We start from the raw sequence: 20,249 nt of genomic DNA, 5'->3' as shown, positions 1-20,249 counted from the left end.
TCACCATGCAAAATTTGAAATCGATAAGACAATTCTAACATGTCTAAATTAACGAAAAAAGCTATCCGTGACGGACGGACGGACGTACGGACGGACCGACCCTAATTATAGAAAAGCTTCGCTTTTAAAAAATTAAAAAAAATATTTTAAAATACAAAATCCACTATTATGTAAGCGCACCAGTTTGAATTATTTACTTAGAATGGATGGATATAAGTTTTAATCTTTCCTTCAAACTTCCAACATTTTCTTTGAATAATTCCAAACCTATACAGTAAGGGGGGGGGGGGGACTCAAGGTTTGGTTCATGTTGAAATAAAATAAGGGCCCCAAAAATACACGAATTTTATATATGAAAAGTTTTAGACTCTTTAAAAATCCAACACTAATATTTTCAATAAACAAAAAAAGCCCTTAAAGTTATTAACGAAAACACAGTTTTCCTTTATACTTAAGGATCCCTTTTTAAAACTGCAAAAAGATCGAAATTCTAACGACTTTGTTTAGATTGATTTACTTTCACATGAGACCATTTTTCCTTTTTTTTTAACTTACCTACAAAAGAATGTTAAATTAGTTGATATTTTTTGATTGTTTAACAGTGATGTTCTATGATTTTTTTATTAAATAAGTATTTTTTTATCATCTCTATGAAGCGTAACATTATGCTTTATATTGTCTTGTGGAAAAGTAGGATGTAAAAAAAAGTTTTTCAAAGACATAAACGTTCTCCTTTAGAGAATTTTTAGAAAACAAAAATACTGAGAAAAAAAAACAAGATTCCCCCCATCTTATAAAACTCATTTTAACCAGGGAATAAGAGGATAATAACAATAAATAAAAATAAAACCATTATGCTACACTAATTTTACAAGTTTCTTAATTCATAATTTTATAATGTGGAAAATAGATTTATAGCTCATTGTCCCATCCATGTAACCCTGCATGTTATACTAATGATAAACTCTTATTCCCTGATACCTTGAAAAAATTTTGGTTGACAGGGGGGAAATTTTAAATCAAAGAAATCTTTTTAAAAAGCATTTTGCTCATCTTTATAAAAAGATGATTTATCTAACAAGAATGGAAATATCCACGAGATGACGAATAACAAACAAAAGCATAATTGTCTTCTTTCCAGAAATAGAAAATGATTAATTAAGTTTCATAAAATTGTAATTTATTTAAAATCTGGAATGAAATGATGAAAAAAATTTTTAATCTTGTAAAGTATACAAGGATAAATATTTCATGCACCATTTATTATTTTTTGTTTTTCTTCCTTTACACAGATATAAGGAAGAGTTAGATAAGTTTATTTTTCAGAGTTAAGGATATTCCATTCTTATGCTACTTAGAATCTATATAACAGCTGGGTGAATGGGCTAAAAAATTTTAAACTTCCCTTCCATGCTCCATTCCTTTGAGACAAAAACCCATTTTTGGAAACTATAAACAAAGCTGTACCCTTTGTCTTACATATCAATATGTAATTTAAAAATTAACCCTATTTCCTTTTAACCCTGAAAAATTTAAAATCTAAAGTATACACTCACGAAGTTATATTTCTTTCTTAAAGCTAAACATATACATGAATTGAAAACAATCAATAATACTTCAAAAATATCAAGATAAAATCAAAAACAAAATTCTTTTTCCTTTTTGAGAATAAAATATTTAGTTATACTTGTTAAGTTGGAATAAAATTTAGTAGTTGAGTTTCTCGAAAAAGTCGTTGTAATAATGAAATCAGATATTTAGTTATTTTGGAGGTTTTGTATAATAAAATGTACAAATAAACCAACTATTTTTTTCACTGAAGAACTAAAATACAATCCGTTAAAAATGAAACAATACATTTTTTGGTATGGCTAAGAATCGGCTACATTTCAGCGGAAAATATCGGATTGGGAGCCATACTGGAAAACTATTCTATACATAACTTTTGAATCAACCTTATTTCAAACAAATAATAGCTGGCTCTGATTAAATTGATTTTCTTTGGCTGTTTTCTAATTTTAATTTTGTCTCTTTATTGGGACAAATCTGGACAACTTTATAGCATAATAGAATGTAAAGTAAAAAATATAAATCGAGACAAAAACTTCTAAAAGCCAAGTTTTGTTTCAATATCAGATAGATAGTAAAATAAAATATTTTAGGCTGCTGGCTTGATGAATAAAAAACAAGGATGAATATTACCACATCTAGATAGCAAATTTAAATATGAAATAAATAAAGGAAATGGGGAAAAATGAATATTTAACTTTAACTTTAAAAAGAATATTTTAAACTATTAGCACTCTCTATAGTAAAAATTTGTTAAAAGAACAAAATGTAGGGAAAAATCTATGAAGGAAATGCAGACTTATAGAACATTATTTGCATGTTAAAAAAAGGAAAATTTAACGGTCCACGAATACTAGAAAACTTAATTAAACTATCTTTTATTTTATTATTTTTACAATATTGCTTTTAGAATTATGACTTTTTGAATATTTTACAATAATTACCACTTCAACAAAGAAGAAAACATTCAAACGTAGCGAAGCACGGCACTTCAAACAAATACGAACGGCCTTAGAACGGACAAAACAATATGATTAAACTTTAGTGATACCCATGGAGAATCTAAACTTTTACTCCACTATTTTGGGTTTTAATTATAAAATTAGTCTTCAAAACTGGTTGTCCTTGATTTATATAATACAACATATACAGGGAGGGAAAGGGCAATGGACTAGAGATTATTCAAAACATTATGTCTTTCAGAGATTGAAAATCTTGGGGCAGTAGAGAATTTAAAATGGTTAGTAGTAAACTTTCCCCCCAATATTTTAACTACCAGAATTGAAATTTTGTTTTCTTTTTTGGTGAAGATTAAATTACATCTATTGTCATTTCCCTAAATCCATGAAAGAATTAAGTAAGATTTATGGCAGGTATTTTATTTTATTTTGTAAAGGTTAAAAAAGAGTCATACACAAGGAAGAAAAAATCCAGAAGTAGTGTAGCAAAAGCAAGTTAACATCAAGTTATAAAAGAACAGTAAAACTTCTTAGTATAAATGAAGCTTTTGGCAGGTAATTGTAAATTGTATTAATGTTAAATATCTTACTTAATTTTCAGCAATTTATAAGATAAAAGGCCTAATTAATTTATGTTAAATTTACTTTAGGTTTTATTAAAAACTCGCAGAGGACGTTCTACCAGACCCTAAATGTAGAGTAGCTGCGCTATGGAAAGTCTAAAACATGTTGGTACAATAAACATAATTACGAAAAAGTAAATAGTTAAATCTTTTTTTCTTTTCTTTTTTAAAGTAATCGTTTTATTTTCTTCGCCAATTTTTAACGATTTTTATAAAAGGTAAAACCCTTTAAAATTAGGAATTGTCCATATGTACTTCAGCTTGAATGACAAATTCACGCAGGATATGGTTGATTTACTGATTTCAAACCTCACAAGAAGGTTTACGATAGGAAGCATAGCGACACTAAAATAGGTCATGTGAAGGTACGTTTGATTATAATAGTCATTCATTTTTCTTTAATATTAAGCATTATTACTTCGTATATGTTCATTTTCCCCTATGTCTTATCTATTAAGCTTCCCTTTCCGGAATGATTTCATCCTTGTTTTTAAAGGCAAAGTAAAATTTAAAAGGCGTAATATTAAGGGTCAATATTTTTATTTTCAAAGTGTAAATTCAGCAATCTTCTGTGAAGAGTTTAAAGGCATTCAACATTATAGGTTTTAAACCAAAATCATTATTAATTCAAAGATATTCTGTTTTCATTTTTCTATGCCAACTAAGTTGCCTCAAATCAAGAGTGGTATTAGCTGACCTATATTTAATACTATTAAGAGTTGAAACTTTGAATAGTAAAATCTAATTATGCATTGACCAATATTTTATACCATAATTTTAACATATAACGCCTTTCTAATAATAACAACTTGTCTTTAATCTTAGATTGACTTAATTACATATAATAAACCAAAGTGCCTTAAAATTTTCCAAAAAACGGCCTGCTTTAACCTGTTTGGAAAATGTCAAATTTTCTGTATAAAATCAAATTTTACATCCATGAGGGCAATTTTCTTAAAACAATGTTTATCCTGTTAAAATTTAAAATGCATATGCATATTAAAGGCCATTTTCGAGGACGAGAAACTTTATTCTAAAGGTTATTTTAACTAGTAGCTACTCTATCTCTATTATATAACCTACAAATAAAATTATATTCCTTTTTTTTGGAATTGATTGAAACTTTTAAACAAAAATTAACTTTTCCAAACAATAGTCATATAAACAAACTACCACAAAAATTTTAAGAAAATAGAATGATCCTCCTTTTTTCATAAAAAGATAATATGCATTGTTATTGCAGAACTACTTAGAGGTATAATTATTTAAATTATTCGCTTTGCTATCAACTTTCCCAGTTTGCACGTTATTAGCACATATAAAAACACACACATATTTTTAGGTTGCAAAATAAAATTTGGATAGATAATTCTAATTTTTTGAACTGCCAAATAAATTTAGAATTAAGTGGCCTTTATTTGTGGCAAATACAACGTTTTTCTTTTGATACTACACTAAAAAAACATTTTATAGATAGAACTTTAAACATACCTATTTCAACATGACTTGGTAAGAAAATTGGACCACCCTATTTTGATAGGAAAGATATTGTAAAGGGAAATTGAATTTTAGTCTGAGAATATGTGAAAACATACTGATTGGTTAAGTTGCTCAATTCTGAATCATTTCTTAACTTTTTTCATACATTTTCTGAATATTTTTTATAGTAATTCTGTTACTTTTAGGGTAATAATGGAACAAGCTTTTGATGACAGCGTGGAAAGTAAAACTCTATTTTTTCACGTAATTTGTACGACTTGAAATTATTTCGGGCGGGCAAGACGAATGTGCCTGTTTTATACGATTCTGACTTACAAAAATCCTAAAACTGACTAAAAAAGTTTTTGATGAAAAATTAGCAACTAAGCAAACTTTTGGTAAAAAATACACGAAATATAACATGTTTTCTTCGCCAAGCAGTCTACAAAAAATCTTTATTTTTAATACTTTTTCAGGTTAAGCCTATCTTTTAGCTGCAATTTACTAGACCAAATTAGACTTTAGAATAAATGTTTTTATTTGATTAAAAGTTTTACAATCATTTAATCAGAATCAGGTTACTCCCAGCAGAGATACATGGATAGATAGAATGAGGATACATAAACGTTTCTATTGCCATAAAAATTGAATTAGTTAAATGTCTTAAATACCAAGAGATTCGCAGGTAGATTAAATATAAAAAATCTTTGAAAAAACGTTTGCCTTCTTTAAGAAACAAGACAGAGTACTTTTTTATTACAAGAGGAAGAGGAGATTAAAAATTTGATCACCAAAATTACATAAAGATAGGTAAATGTAAAATATTTTCGTTCTTCATTATTATTAAGCTATGTACACAAACGTTTTTTTTTCAAGTTCTATTCATTTATCCCTGCATTCGTGGATTACCCTTGCTGCAATAACTTTATAACTGCAATTCTTACTTTTATTGATATTTAAGTATTTACAAGTTTAGGTTTTCTGGTAACTAGGATTAGTAGCGCAGCAATAACAGGCAAAGTTTTACCTTCCAAAACTCGTTTCCTTTGTTTGTAAACTACAAAAAAACTACAAATCTTGAAATAGTTTTTCTCGTATTCATTCGAATCCGGTTGATATATCCCTGTTGATCTGTATAATTCTATTTATATGTATGTCTTGCAAAGATATTTCAGTGACATTTGACGGATGCCTAACTTTACATGGACAATTTAAACAGAATAACATTTAAAGACAACTATCTTACTTTTTTTTCAAGCAAAGCTTTTCAAATACTAAGATGAATCTGTCGACATGGCAGATAGTTAAGTTGTGTATGGTAATTAAAAGGTTCTATTTAGGGAAAGGGAAAAAGGTGGCTTGGGCACTTGTATATACAGAGAATAAAACCATTAGGGCTTATTTTTCTGTGCTCGCTAGGCACTTAGAAGGTTTAGAAATGGATAAGTTTCAATAGAAGTATATTCTAAAATAAGCTTTTAATGTCACACTTTTATGAATGTTGTCATCCTAGTTCTGAAGACAAATTCATGGGAAAGAAAAGTTCACTTGAAATGGCGCATAACAAAAAGAACTCGAGTAGCAAAAGGGGTCTTTAAAAATGTTTATTGACCGCTTTGTTCTTCTTTTTTGTTTGTTTACGTTGCAAATTTAGCGTTTAAAGAAAATTTTTAGACATTTTAAAATGAGATGTCAAAGCCACAATTGCAAAGATATTACTTTCAAAAATTTCTAGAACACTACAGAAAACCTCATTCAAAATTAAGATTTTACATTATACATAAAGGTTTATAGTTTTAAGAAAAAAACTATTTATTATTCCAAAAACATAAACATTTAATTTACTTTTAATCTACATAAAATACTAAAAAAACAACTTCCTCTTTCAGTATTTTTTGTCTAATGTTTAACTGGCATGAATAATCAGTTATCGTAATTAAATCTTAACTAAAAGAATAAACCTTCCCCGGCTATTTATGTAGAATATTTTGTAAACATTTTATGAAAAACAGTTTCGTTTCTTTAAATCTTTTCTTTTCTTACTTAAGAACTCTTTAAATGAATGGATATATGCTCTTCAGAAAAGCTTTACATTAGTCCTTAGTAGGTTTTAGGCCCATTTTTATGAAGTAGACCTTTTTAAAGATCCATTTGTCATTTCATAAGTATTTGCCTGACAAATTTTGTCTATTTAATTTTATACCTATTCTTATCAATAATAATAATCATTCTTGACTGGCCATAAAGTTGGAGGCAAAACAGTATTATCATCAATTGTCACATCCCTGTTCCTGGATTTTAACAGAATAGGAATTTGTCCTTGGCTAAAAATTAAAATGATTCTCATTTAATGTGCATATAATGTATAATATAATGCATACATATTTGAAAAAGGATATAAACATACACAATTGCGGCATGCCGCGGCATAAAAGATTTAGAATAATCATAAACGGACAGGAAAAGTTAGTTATTTAGTACATGGTAGATGGTAAAAGAAAACCTTTTTCACATCCTATTGAGCAGTCAAGAAAATCCTATTCACACCTTAAAGTTATGGACAGACGGACAAAGTAGGTTATAGATTATAATTCATTTATATAAAAAAATGCGAAATCATTCAGGCGTCAATCTTAAATAGCCAGTTTGTAGATCCTATTTTTTTTATGTACCAACAGGAAGACTTACAGACATCTTATAGTTAAAGAGTAGTTTCGCTACTAATAATGCATACATGTAAAAATATCATCAAGATAGTATTTTTAGGTTAAAGCAACCCTATAACTCAGAATGTTGAATAATATATGTAATTAAATATTTTGGAAGTCTTTCTTTCTTTTCATTATTGATAACAATTATTGCATGCTATATAACAATGTGATGTTACTGCTATTACGTTCATTAAAGTTCTGCAAAATTTGGACGTTCCACATAAGACGTTGTCATCCTTGTTCTACCTAGCTACAACTCTGTTTTATTATTTTAATTTTATGCTTTGAGTAACGATGTAAAGAGTTCCTTTGTTTCATTATTATCAGATAGATATGACAACAATCATTTATGCCTGCAGACAAGGACACATGCTACACAAAGCTTCGGAGTACAGGACAAATAATCAATAAAGGAAAACGCAAACCGTAAAGTTATGGGTAAAACAAATACAATCGGTTTGAGACAAATAAAAATTTATTTTAACTGGTAAAATTCTTCAAAATTTGATTCAACTTGCTGTATTAAAAAAAATCTTTTCCATATCTATGTCTATATTTAAATGAAAAGACTTGCAAATTACTTTAAGAGTTGGGAGTTGGATTATATTCTAGTCCTCTTAAAAATACAACCAAAAGAAAACTTTTTTTGAGGATTAGAGTAATTGATTGGTAATTTTCCTTTGTCCGTCTGATTGGTTGAGCTTTGCTTTTATAGATGTTGTCAACCTTGTTTTTAAAATGAATACTAAAGAATTATGAAATTACTCACCCGAGTTTTCAACTATCAGCTACACCGTGATATGAACTTGAAAATTAATGTATATCTCACTATGAATTCATTTCTTTACAAGCAGTGCTAACTTTTACTTTCTTTGTAGCAGGCCCTGGCCTTTTATAATTGTCTACAGTTCCATGCTGCTTTTAAATATCCTTTCCACAATAACTATTCACTTTTTCTTTTGTGTTTTAAATTCACTGTTTTTGTGGCCTAGGCCTTAGTATTTTTTTACCAGCCTTAATTAATCACTATATGTATGGTATATGTATAACTTTTATTTTATCGATTTTCACTATAATTATTCAGTAATTTCTTTTATGATAAAATTTCTTCAATATTTAAGTAGCTGCGTAAAAAAGCAGTTCGTGTAGAAAAAACTTTTAAAAGTTTTTAATTTTTAAATCTTCACTTGTTTAAAAATGAATTGTTGACTGTTTCTCTCTTCTAAAATCAATATTTAGTTTTTAGAAAATCTAATTAAAATCTAAATTGGATAAAACAGAGTGCGAGTGTGTGTGTGTGTGTGTGCGGGCGTGTGAGTGTGTGTGTTAGTGTTGAGCCTTTCAAAATTATCTATTCAATATTTTTGGTATAATATGATTAGTTCACATTTTTCATAGAATTTAATTTTATCAATACACCAGGGCGCGGCAGCCGTTACCGAGATTTATTTAAACAGCTGAACTAGCTAATTTGCCGCCAAATCAGTAAATAATAATAACAGCTATGATGTGACTTATTTTTTTTACCGTCTACTTATGTATGGTTTAGAGACATATTATTTTAAAAATTTTAAGAAAAATCTTTAGGGCCGTTCTTAGAACCGCAATTCCTTCAAATACGCAGCTGTCTCAGCTTTTATCAGCAGTCCCCACCTAAAATATGCACGGTTGCCAAGCCCCGTTTACATGGTATACTAGCTTCATATTTTAAATTTTAACTTTTCAATTCATGTTTTGTAATTTTTAATTCAATGAAAAATTTAAATAACATTTTCCAATGATTTCATAATAAAATTTCTTAATCTAACAGTGTGGGATTTTGCCCCTGAAGATGAATATTAAAAGAAATTAGTTTATCTCCCTAAGTTCTATCCCTGTTTAATAATGAAAACTGTATTTACTCAGCTATTGTGATTTTAATCTAAATCCTAAATAGAAATTTGTATTTATCTGAATTACAAATAAGGGGGTCAAAATTTCATAAATAAGGAGAACAATTTCTGAAAGAGAGGGATATTTATACTGAAAACAATTTCGTTATAATTTTATATCGACATAAAATTAATCACAATAACATGTAACAGAATGTCTTTGTAACTATACTACGTTGTAGATATAGAGTTCTAGTATTAATAGTTAACAAATATAATATCTAGTTAAGTATTAAGCAATGTATATCTTGTAGAAGTATAATGACACTATGTCATATAGAACTTTTTTAATACAATGCAATGTAAGTATTATAAAATTACAATTTAAATTAACAAAATCATTACAAAATTTCTTCTAAAATATATTTATTTTTATGAATCTATATCCCAAATCTGATGACTGTAATTGAAAATGAGAAAATCAGTTAGAGATTATGTGAAGCGATTATATCATATATGGTTCGGCGATACAAATTAAATCAAAGGGGGGTTAACATATTTAACATATGTATAACCTAACCCCGGCGGGGAGCCTTAGTTTTTCATGATAAACCCTAAAAGATAGCGTTGACTTTCAACTTTAATGGTTCATTTCGTTTAATTGGTTTTTGTTAAGTTCATTTACAGCTGAAATATAATCCTATGTTGTTTATTAATGATTAATATTAGAAACCTATATCTACAACCTATCACTAATCACCATATGACATTATAAAGTCGATATAATAACACTACAAGGTATAACAGGATAACTCGACAGGAGTGTTTAATTTTGGTAAATCTTGATTGAATATTTTTATATGGTCAACAAATTTAATGTTTATTCTTACACTTAGCTTTGTTAAGCTTGAGTACTAGCATTATATCAACAACAAAAGAATGTCCATTATGCAATCTATGTAGAATTAGATTTTTGAGGCTGTGTGTGCATAATGTTGACGTAAAAAACAGGTAAGTCGCTAATATATCATTAACTTTAAGTCGAAATAAATCTATAGAAAAAAAGTCAGCATAAGGCTTATAATGATTAAACGGCCAAGCTTTTAAACTAAGAAAAAGTATCATTTTCTGTAGAAATATATTTTTTTCCTTCTTTAAATGTGCAGTTAGTAATGAAACAAGGTTTAAGTTTACGCTGGCTTAAAAGTTGGGGACGAAACAATTTTTCTCTAAAACAATATTCCTCTTTTGTTGAAACTGTGAAAGTTTCTTAAAATTTGCATTTTCTTGTTAGTTTTAATGGAAATTTTATACTTACTTTTTTGAAAACTATATATTTACTTAGGTTATTTATATAACTTTAATATATTATTATAACTTATTCTCTAAAAACTAAATATAACCTAGAGAAATTTATCCATCACTAAGAAAAATCACAAAATTTCGCAGTATATTCCTTTTGCACGGGCAAAGCTCTCTAATACTACTAAAAACTACTTTACGAGTCGACAAATATTTCGGAAAGTTATCCTCGTAAAATGTCGGAGAGTTTTAAGAGAAGTTTGTTCAATTTTTGCGCGTTTTTGTCCGGTTAGAGTTGCCATTCCGTATGCTCACACACGGAGACACACCCACACTTCTCACACATACACAGCACGCACAAACACACACACGACCACACATACATGTACTCATAGCATCCTTTATTCCCCTTCTCAATTTCTTTCTTTCCTTATTTTAAATCCCCCCCCCCCTCTTCAATTATCTTATTCCCCCCTTTCTGCTTCCCATTTCCTCTATTTCTCTTTATTAATATGTATGTTATTTTTTTTTATCAGAGATAAAGATAGGTATTCTGTGATATTTCTATAGTTTAATGTGTAATCTGTATTTTTGTGATCTTACATATGTGTGTTTGTTTAAATAAATTTCGGAAACTGTTGAACCTATAGGCTTTCCTTTTTAAAGAAGCTTTGTATTGGTCCTTAGTGGTCTAAGATGGGTACTGTACCAAGGGGGAGAAGGTTAAAGTTTACCTAATTATAAGATATATTATCCCATGAAGATTTAAACCCAAATAAACACAAATATTGTATGATTCACTTCAATTAAAATTACTAAATATATAACATTATATGTAAAATATATTCAAATAAGAAATAATACAAGATTTAAATATGTTAAAATGTAACTAACTTTATCTATCTTAATGACACCTATGTTACAAAAATTAAAAAGACAATCTTTTCTAAGCTTTTTGTCTGGCTAAATCGGTAATATTGGAATAAGTAAATTTTTAAGAAATGTTAAATGTAGTACTTCTACTTTACAAGTTTTATAGCCTGTGTTGATAGTTTTTTTCTCTGTATTACTTGTTTAGTTAAGTCAATAAATCATTTTTTTAATTAGTGCATACAATTGGTCTTTTATCGTAGTTTTAATTTTCCATCATCGAGAGTGTCATTTTAACATTAAATTTGCTTAATATGTCTGAATTTTTTGTAATATGTTACAATTTAAACTGCTTTTCAGCTCATACTTTTAGCTTGTTACGGATAAGCTTCAGATAAGCATAAATATTTCATTATTATTATTATTGTTTATTACTCCTTTATCCGTGATGAAAATTCTTTAGTTAAAATAATTACTTGCAACACCCAGCAGCGATAACATTTAAACACAAGCTGATTAACTAAAACAGGGCTCGACACCCGCATTTAAACACAAGCTGATTAACTAAAACAGGGCTCGACACCTGCATTTAAACATAAGCTGTTTAACTAAAACAGGGCTCGACACCTGTATTTAAACACAAGTTGTTTAACTATAACAGGACTCGGCAGCCGCAACTATCATGCTAACATTTAAACACAAAACAGGCATCCGCAGGAATATTTAGTAGTGGTTATAATATTCAAACACAAGCTGATTAAGTAAAACAGGGCACGGCAGCCGAAGCAATATTCAGCAGAGCTAATAGTATTTGAACAAAAGTTGATTTACTAAAACTAAAGTATGTAGATACAAATTGCTATCTTGTGTAACATGATGTTATACAAGAAGTCAGGGACCGGACATGGCGCCTCTGGAAAAACTTTTTATTAAGTGCATTTTTATAGGGGCCATTTCTCTTTGAATGGCGCTAGTACCCTCCCTCAGAATAATTATAAACCTTCTCAAGACTTATGATCTTCACTGTAAAGGAGAACCATATCGGTTCAGTTGTTAGCGAGATCTTTCAGTACAGACAGTCAGACACACGCACAGACATACATACATCTTGATACTTTTATATAAGGATTACATAATAACTAGCCTTTTATTACTTCAGATTTAAACCCACGTTTCTTTTCAGGAAAATTTGGGGCATTGTCCTCTTATCTTAATTCTAGATTTCGTCCATTCCTTTTTACCTCAACCCTTTTATATTGGTATATCAGATAAAAATTAGAATCTTCATCAATAAAAAAATTTATTATTATTTTGATGATGGTCTAGCAATTTTTATATAAAAGTTTAATTTCAATGACAATAAAGATAAATTATAAATAACCTACCTAATATGGAAGGTTCATAAATATTAGGTTAGTTTTTCCTCTTTTTGTGACTTGTGCTCAAAGGAGATTATTATAATTAAATGTAACGAAAGTTTTCCTAATTTCTAGAAAAGCTTCGCTTGCGATAATCACCTTTAAAAAATATATTTTACTACTGTATATATCAAGTAGTATAAAAGTAGCATAGGCAGAGGATTGGATTCTAAATAAAAACATTTCTTTAACTTTTTTCTCTCATTACGATTGCATAATACTACATTAAAAAAAAAAAACATAAAAAATGTGTTTAATTTTTTATTGATATATGTACTATGTAGGTCCATATTTAATTTCATTGTAATGATTATAATACCTATACATAAAATATTAGGTAAATTCGCACCTATAACGGTAATAAGCATCATCAGCATTATAATCATATTTAAATCTTGGAAATTGTAATTCAATGCTTCTAAAAATGAAAATAATTTACTTTATAGTACTATCAGGGAAAATTTAATTTTTCTTTAAGATCATTATCCCTTTCTGTGAGATCTGTAGAACATCTTGGTAGAATCAAAGATGCTGTCCCATAAATCTTATAGTACAAATAATGTTAGTCGCATATCATTCTCTACAAATTTATGCTGGAAATTTTAGAATCGAAGCTTAAATACATTTTGGGCTTGTCGTCCAAATTGGAAAGCTAAAATCGGAATTTTTAGCATAAAATAAGATTCCTTATCTGTAAGGTAAAATCTTAAAAGCTTACCTTCTACTTAGACATTGTTAAAAGGATGTCAGTGCCTATATTATGTACGTCCACAGTTCACGTTTTTTTTATGTTCATTTCTAAAAACTATTTTTATAATTGTTTATAAATTGTTTGATTTGTTGGAATAATGGATATATTTTTACTTGAATCTTTCACCAGATTATCATTTATTTCTCATGATTTCATCTTTTATATATCTTTTCTCTTTTATATCTGAAAATAATTATTTTTGTTGCCCTAATATCAATATTACAATCCTTGTTTATAAAACGTCTCATCTTTGAATTCAAGTTTTTTTTACGGAGATTTCATCTTATGTATTATATACTCTAAAAAACATTTTTTCTCGTTTATTTATATGTTTCAAATATAAAACATTGATTTTACATTTGAAGTCTTGTCATACCTAAAGACGTTTATAACATTCAACCCTGCTGCTATGTTAGGAGTGTGTATTTTAGTAAATTTATATGGCACGTCGGTGGTAGGTCTAAACTTAATAGACAGAATAGTTTGGGCACTTAAAAAATGTCACACAATCAAATGTTTTTTTTTTATAGTGTAGAGTGTATTTACATATACATGTCAACTTTGTTCATTTCTGGAATTTAATTGTAGTGCTACGATTTAAATAACAAAGAATATTTTTGGGTCTTAATTAAATAATGGATAAAAGAATTTATACCCTAATTGTCTGGAAATAAAGGAGTAAGGCGGCTAATTAATTTCTAATTAATTTGTTTAAATAAAAATCAAACCAAATGATAAAAAAACAGGTATTTTTGGAAGCTGTTGATAGTGCTTAATAAAAATGACGTCATACAATATAAATGAGCACTTAAAGGCCAGTGTACATTATAATTGGCCATTGGTAAAATATATACTGGCCTATCATTGGTCATTTGTATGACGTAATTTTTTTATTTTACTATCAACTGCTTTGTATTTTTGTATCCCTATTAAATTTAACAGATAACGAACTTCTAAACTAAATTCAATAGCAAAAAAGAAAATCAAATAAACTTTGAATAAAGTTTGAAACTTAAACTTTTTACCAAAGAGTGTAAAACCGTCGTCCAGACGTTTAAGTAAGTAGCGTAGCTACTCTTTAATTCATGTCAGTGAGTCATATGTGTGTCTAGTAATAAGCAAAGGAAAATAGGAATTTTTACAATTTTTACGCAGAAGTCAATCAAATAATTATAATGAATAATGGAAGATAAAATAATTATTTGACCAAAAATTTTAATTGCATCAAAACTCAAGTTAGTGCCAGAAATTCCAAAATTGTCCCTTATCGATACAAAAAAAATTGAAATCATCTAATTATAATAATTTATTTTCTGTTATTTCTTCGTATATTGACTTATAGCCATAATATTATCTACCCTTTAAAAAAATGTGTCTGACATGAAAAAATTCCTTACTCTATGTGTTCTCATAAATCATATACTTCATCCAATTAAAAAAATCAAATGCTTACCAACCCTGACATGAAACAATGAAGGAGGATGGAAAATACTAATAAAAAAGAATGTTTTGGGTTATATTTACTTACATTGACTAGAAAAAATTTATTAAGATGCTAACCTTAGTAAATCAGTCGGTAAGACAAACGGTTGTAATTAAACACAGAATCACCACTACAAAATCAAAATAAGTTTAGTATTTGATATTAAGTGTCAAAATATCTATAATCATTTATGCCGAAATAAGTTACACACATCACCATTCAAGGTTTGATGACAAACTTAAATAAGCAAAATTAACAGTCTGACGTCTTCAGTACTAAACAAAAGGTATTTTACCAGTAATATTTTTAGAACTCGAACCTATCAAATTCATCTACAAAGCATATTTTATTTAATGATCAACCTTACAACTAAGCTATAAAGTTTATTATGCATTCACATCCGCATAGTGTTTCATATTTGCAAATAAACACAAAAGCAAATGAATGTGCAAAGAGAAAGGTGTAGGTTGTGCTCATGTAATAACACGTAGTTCTGATGATTTCATAGTGTCACTGTCATAGATTGTGGCATACACATGGTTATTCAAGGGAGACGTGTAATTCCTCTCCCCCTTAATCTTTTTTTTTGTAACCTGACATTCCTCTCATAAATATGCAGAAGTGAAGACACACTAAATTTTTGAGTACCAAGTTTGTATATTAACAATTAATATAAATTGAATGTATACACTCAGTTAAGATAAAAATCATTGATTTTAATCTAAAAAGGTAACAATCAAGGATAAGGAATCATATTCGAAAGGAAAATTGACAGTGGAAAGGATTTATTTTTTTACAGGGCTATTTCTATAAGAAAAAGTTTTCATATTGCATATAAGTGATAGTTAAAGTTATAGCTATAAACCTTCCAACCTATGAGAATCTACACTTTAAAGGAGAACCATATCGGTTCAGCGATAAGCAAGATGCTTTGGTACGGATAGACAGATAAACACAAACACAGCTAGACGTCCTGTTACTTTTATAAGGATATGATTTATATGAATCTTAATTTTTAAAAATAATTATTCCTTTCCCTGGGAAAAATCTAGTTTGATGCTTCAATTAGTCCATCCATTCGTCCATCCCTTGAGGATAAAAATAGCATTTCTTGTATAATGTGTGTTTGTATATCAAGTAAAGGTATCAGTTAGGATCTTCAAATAGTTATTGGTTATTTTATCTCTTCCATGTAACTTGATCTAAACATTGTTTTAAAAGCTTTAATTGTTTAATTAGCACTACATTTGTAAAAAACTAATGAAATTGAAGTCACCATTTTAAAAGTTGCATGGTAGATAATAATAACATATAGATATGATCAATAAGTGTTTCATACACAAGTAAATCTAGATTGAATAGTATATAAAATACAGTATCGTATAAGTCTTTCAAAATTCTAGTAATTCGGGGTTATATTTAAAATAAATTCAATAAATTGTGCTTGCCTCAATATAAAATACTATAAGTCTTTCAAACTCCTAGCAATCTAACTGTAGATTGTTTAATAAAGAAAATACATCGTTACCGCCCTAATCTAATCAACTATAAGTACAACACATAAATACACAAAAAAATACGTCTAATAAAAACTAATGATCCTAACCACAAAAATTTTAAAACTCCAATTAATTCTTTTTAAGATGCTCATAACTGTGGGATAAAAATATTGGGGTATAGTCCTTTCCATGACATCGCTCCATATGGGGCGATGATTTTCTATAGCTCCTTCAAGGAGCTATAGCATAGCCTCTTATCATATGGAGCGATGTGATAGCCCCTTTTAAGGAGCGTTCATATCGCCTCTTATGATAAGAGGCTATGCTATAGCTCCTTCATGGCCTCTTAATAGCTCCTTTGAAGGGGCGTTAATATCGCCTCTTATGATAAGAGGCTATGCTATAGCCCCATGATGGCTCCTTCATAGCCTCTCCATCGCCCCTCCGTAGTCCCTTACCTTAATTTATATAACAACCCACTTGATGGCCCCTACATCGCTCCTCCATCGCCCCTTCTCCAAATTTATATTACATTGTACTTTGATGGCCCCTACATCGCTCCTACATCGCCCCTACATCGCTCCTACATCGCTCCTTCATCGCTCCTTCTCCAAATTTATATTAAATTGTACTGTGATGGCCCCTACATCGCTCCTACATCGCTCCTTCTCCAAATTTATATCAAATTGTACTGTGATGGCCCCTACATCGCTCCTACATCGCTCCTTCATCGCTCCTACATCGCCCCTTCATCGCTCCTTCTCCAAATTTATATTACATTGCAACTTGATGGCCCCTACATCGCTCCTTCATCGCTCCTACATCGCCCCTCCATCGCTCCTACATCGCTCCTTCTCCAAATTTATATTAAATTGTACTGTGATGGCCCCTACATCGCTCCTACATCGCTCCTTCATCGCTCCTACATCGCCCCTTCATCGCTCCTTCTCCAAATTTATATTACATTGTACTTTGATGGCCCCTACATCGCCCCTCCATTGCCCCTCCATCGCTCCTACATCGCCCCTCCATTGCTCCTTCATCGCTCCTTCTCCAAATTTATATTACATTGTACTTTGATGGCTCCTACATTGCCCCTCCATCGCTCCTACATCGCCCCTCCATCGCTCCTACATCGCTCCTTCTCCAAATTTATATTAAATTGTACTGTGATGGCCCCTACATCGCTCCTACATCACTCCTACATCGCTCCTACATCGCTCCTTCATCGCTCCTACATCGCCCCTTCATCGCTCCTTCTCCAAATTTATATTACATTGTACTTTGATGGCCCCTACATCGCCCCTCCATCGCTCCTACATCGCTCCTTCATCGCTCCTTCTCCAAATTTATATTAAATTGTACTGTGATGGCCCCTACATCGCTCCTACATCGCTCCTTCATTGCTCCTACATCGCCCCTTCATCGCTCCTTCTCCAAATTTATATTACATTGCAACTTGATGGCCCCTACATCGCTCCTACATAGCTCCTCCATCGCTCCTCCATCGCTCCTTCATCGCTCCTACATCGCCCCTTCATCGCTCCTTCTCCAAATTTATATTACATTGCAACTTGATGGCCCCTACATCGCTCCTCCATCGCCCCTTAATAGCCCCTTACCTTAATTTATATAACAAAGCTCCTATATGGCCTCTCTATCGCCCCTTAATAGCCACTTAATTTAATTATATAACATTGCCCCTACATAGCCTCTCCATCGCCCCTTAATAGCCCCTTACCTAAATTTATATAACAAAGCTCCTATATAGCCTCTCCATCGCCCCTTAATAGCCCCTTACCTTAATTATGTAACATAGCCCCTACATAGCCTCTCAATCGCCCCTTAATAGCCTCTTACCTTAATTTATATAACATAGCCCCTATATAGCCTCTCCATCGCCCCTTAATAGCCCCTTACCCTAATCTATATAACATAGCCCCTACAAAGCCTCTCCATCGCCCCTTAATAGCCCCTTACCTTAATCTATATAACAAAGCTCCTACATAGCCTCTCCATCGCCCCTTAATAGCCCCTTACCTTAATTATGTAACATAGCCCCTACATAGCCTCTCCATCGCCCCTTAATATCCCCTTACCTTAATTATATAACATAGCTCCTACATAGCCTCCCCATCGCCCCTTAATAGCCCCTTACCCGATTTTATATAACATAGCCCCTAAATAGCCTCTTCATCGCCCCTTAATAGCCCCTTACCTTAATTTATATAACATAGCCCCTACATAGCCTCTCCATCGCCCCTTAATAGTCTTTTACCTTAATTTATATAAAATAGCCCCTATATAGCCTCTCTATCGCCCCTTAATAGCCAATTTATATAACATAGCCGCTACATAGCCTCTCCATCGCCCCTTAATAGCTCCTTACCTTAATTTATATAACATAGCCTCTCCATCGCCCCTTAATAGCCCTCCATCGCCACTTAAAAGCCCCTTACCTTAATTTATATAACATAGCCTCTACATAGCCTCTCCATCGCCCCTTAATAGCCCCTTATATCCTCCTTCAAAACAGTTATACACCTTCCCAGGATCTATTGGAAGCTACCCTATAAAGGAGAACCATATTGGTTCTGCAGTTAGCGATCTTCTTTGATACATACAGACAATGATCCTGTTACTTTTTATAAGGATTAAAAATAAAATGGCCTAAAGCCATCTCATTACCCATAGGAAGCTTCACTGTAAAGGAGAACCATGTCGGTTTAGTGGTTAGCAAGGTACAGACAGACATACATACAGACAAAGATCCTGTTACTTTATTATAAGGATTAAAATAAAATAGTTATTAACCTCCCCAGGACCTATGAGAAGCTACCCTATTAAGGAGAACGATCTCAGGACCTATAGGAATCTTCACTGTAAAGGAGAACCATATTGGTTCATCGGTTAGCAAGATCCTTCGGTACAGACAGACATTCATACATACAGACAAAGATTCTGTTAATTTATTTTAAGAAATACAGATAAAATTGTTATAAACCTTTCCAGGCCTAAAACCATCTCAGGACCTAATTTCTGCCGTTGACAACTCGAGTTAAGTTACTATATTATTTTTACAATGTTTAACTTATCTGTTATTATTGGCTGACGAAAAGTTTGGGCAAAAAAAAAATTTATTCTTCAATGAAATATCTCTCCAGTATAATTTTGCCAAGTGCTAATTTATTAAGAATAAAGTTTGCCACAAATTTACCAAAAAATCTCATTGTCATTTCGCCAGGGAGGATTAGGATAGTTCCCAAAGTGTTATAAGTTGGCTTATCCAAGAGTGCTGTCTAGTCTCCAAAGTTTTATAATACCGTTTTCTTATTCGTTAGATTAACAACCTTGGGGACTTTTTATTGTTTTGTGATTGTTTAGTTCATTAAGTTGAGTGTCTAAATGTTTCAACCACTAATTCTAAACTAAAGAAGGGGTAATTTTGTGAATCATCAATGGGAATAATTAATATATAAACATACATATATATACAGTGTTTTTTTTTATGAGAGCATTTTTGAAAGCAATTTTACCCTACTTATAGTTATCAGAATTTAATGATTAATGGCTTATTCTCTTCGTTTTTTATAACCATTAACAGAAAAGCAAAAAAATATTTCAGTTTTTATTTAAAAAGTACAGTAAATTCAAAATTTCAAAACATGGGTGTCAACATCTAAAATAGTTATTTCTCGCATCGTATTATAAACG

At 30.4% G+C, this 20,249-nt stretch overlaps 2 protein-coding genes across 5 annotated transcripts in view; both read right to left on the bottom strand.

The window, feature by feature from the left end:
- LOC145313601 (latrophilin Cirl-like) overlaps positions 1-10,707 on the bottom strand; it is an 83,786-nt gene extending 73,079 nt beyond the window's left edge. For 2 of the 3 annotated variants that reach the window (XM_080153069.1, XM_080153070.1), the window contains exons 1-2: positions 10,616-10,707; positions 8,111-8,563 (exon numbers count right to left, since the gene is read on the bottom strand). The gene's annotated coding sequence lies outside the window, so the exon portion shown is untranslated. The remainder of the gene's footprint in view (positions 1-8,110; positions 8,564-10,615) is intronic. The other variant, XM_080153071.1, reaches the window with a different exon arrangement.
- Positions 1-20,249, bottom strand: part of LOC145313603 (iripin-3-like) — a 423,989-nt gene that overhangs the window by 243,674 nt on the left and 160,066 nt on the right. Inside the window, exon 1 of one of the 2 annotated variants that reach the window (XM_080153074.1) lies at positions 9,520-9,524. The exons of the other annotated variant lie outside the window; for it this stretch is intronic. The gene's annotated coding sequence lies outside the window, so the exon portion shown is untranslated. Of the gene's footprint in view, positions 1-9,519; positions 9,525-20,249 lie in introns of those variants that run through there. 2 annotated transcript variants of the gene reach the window in all.

This window comes from Acartia tonsa, chromosome 3 (genome assembly GCF_053477335.1).
Source record: "Acartia tonsa isolate MP-2025a chromosome 3, ASM5347733v1, whole genome shotgun sequence".
NCBI lineage: Eukaryota > Metazoa > Arthropoda > Copepoda > Calanoida > Acartiidae > Acartia > Acartia tonsa.
Note: the sequence above shows the minus strand (reverse complement) of the source record. Positions and strands in the feature narration are given on the sequence as shown.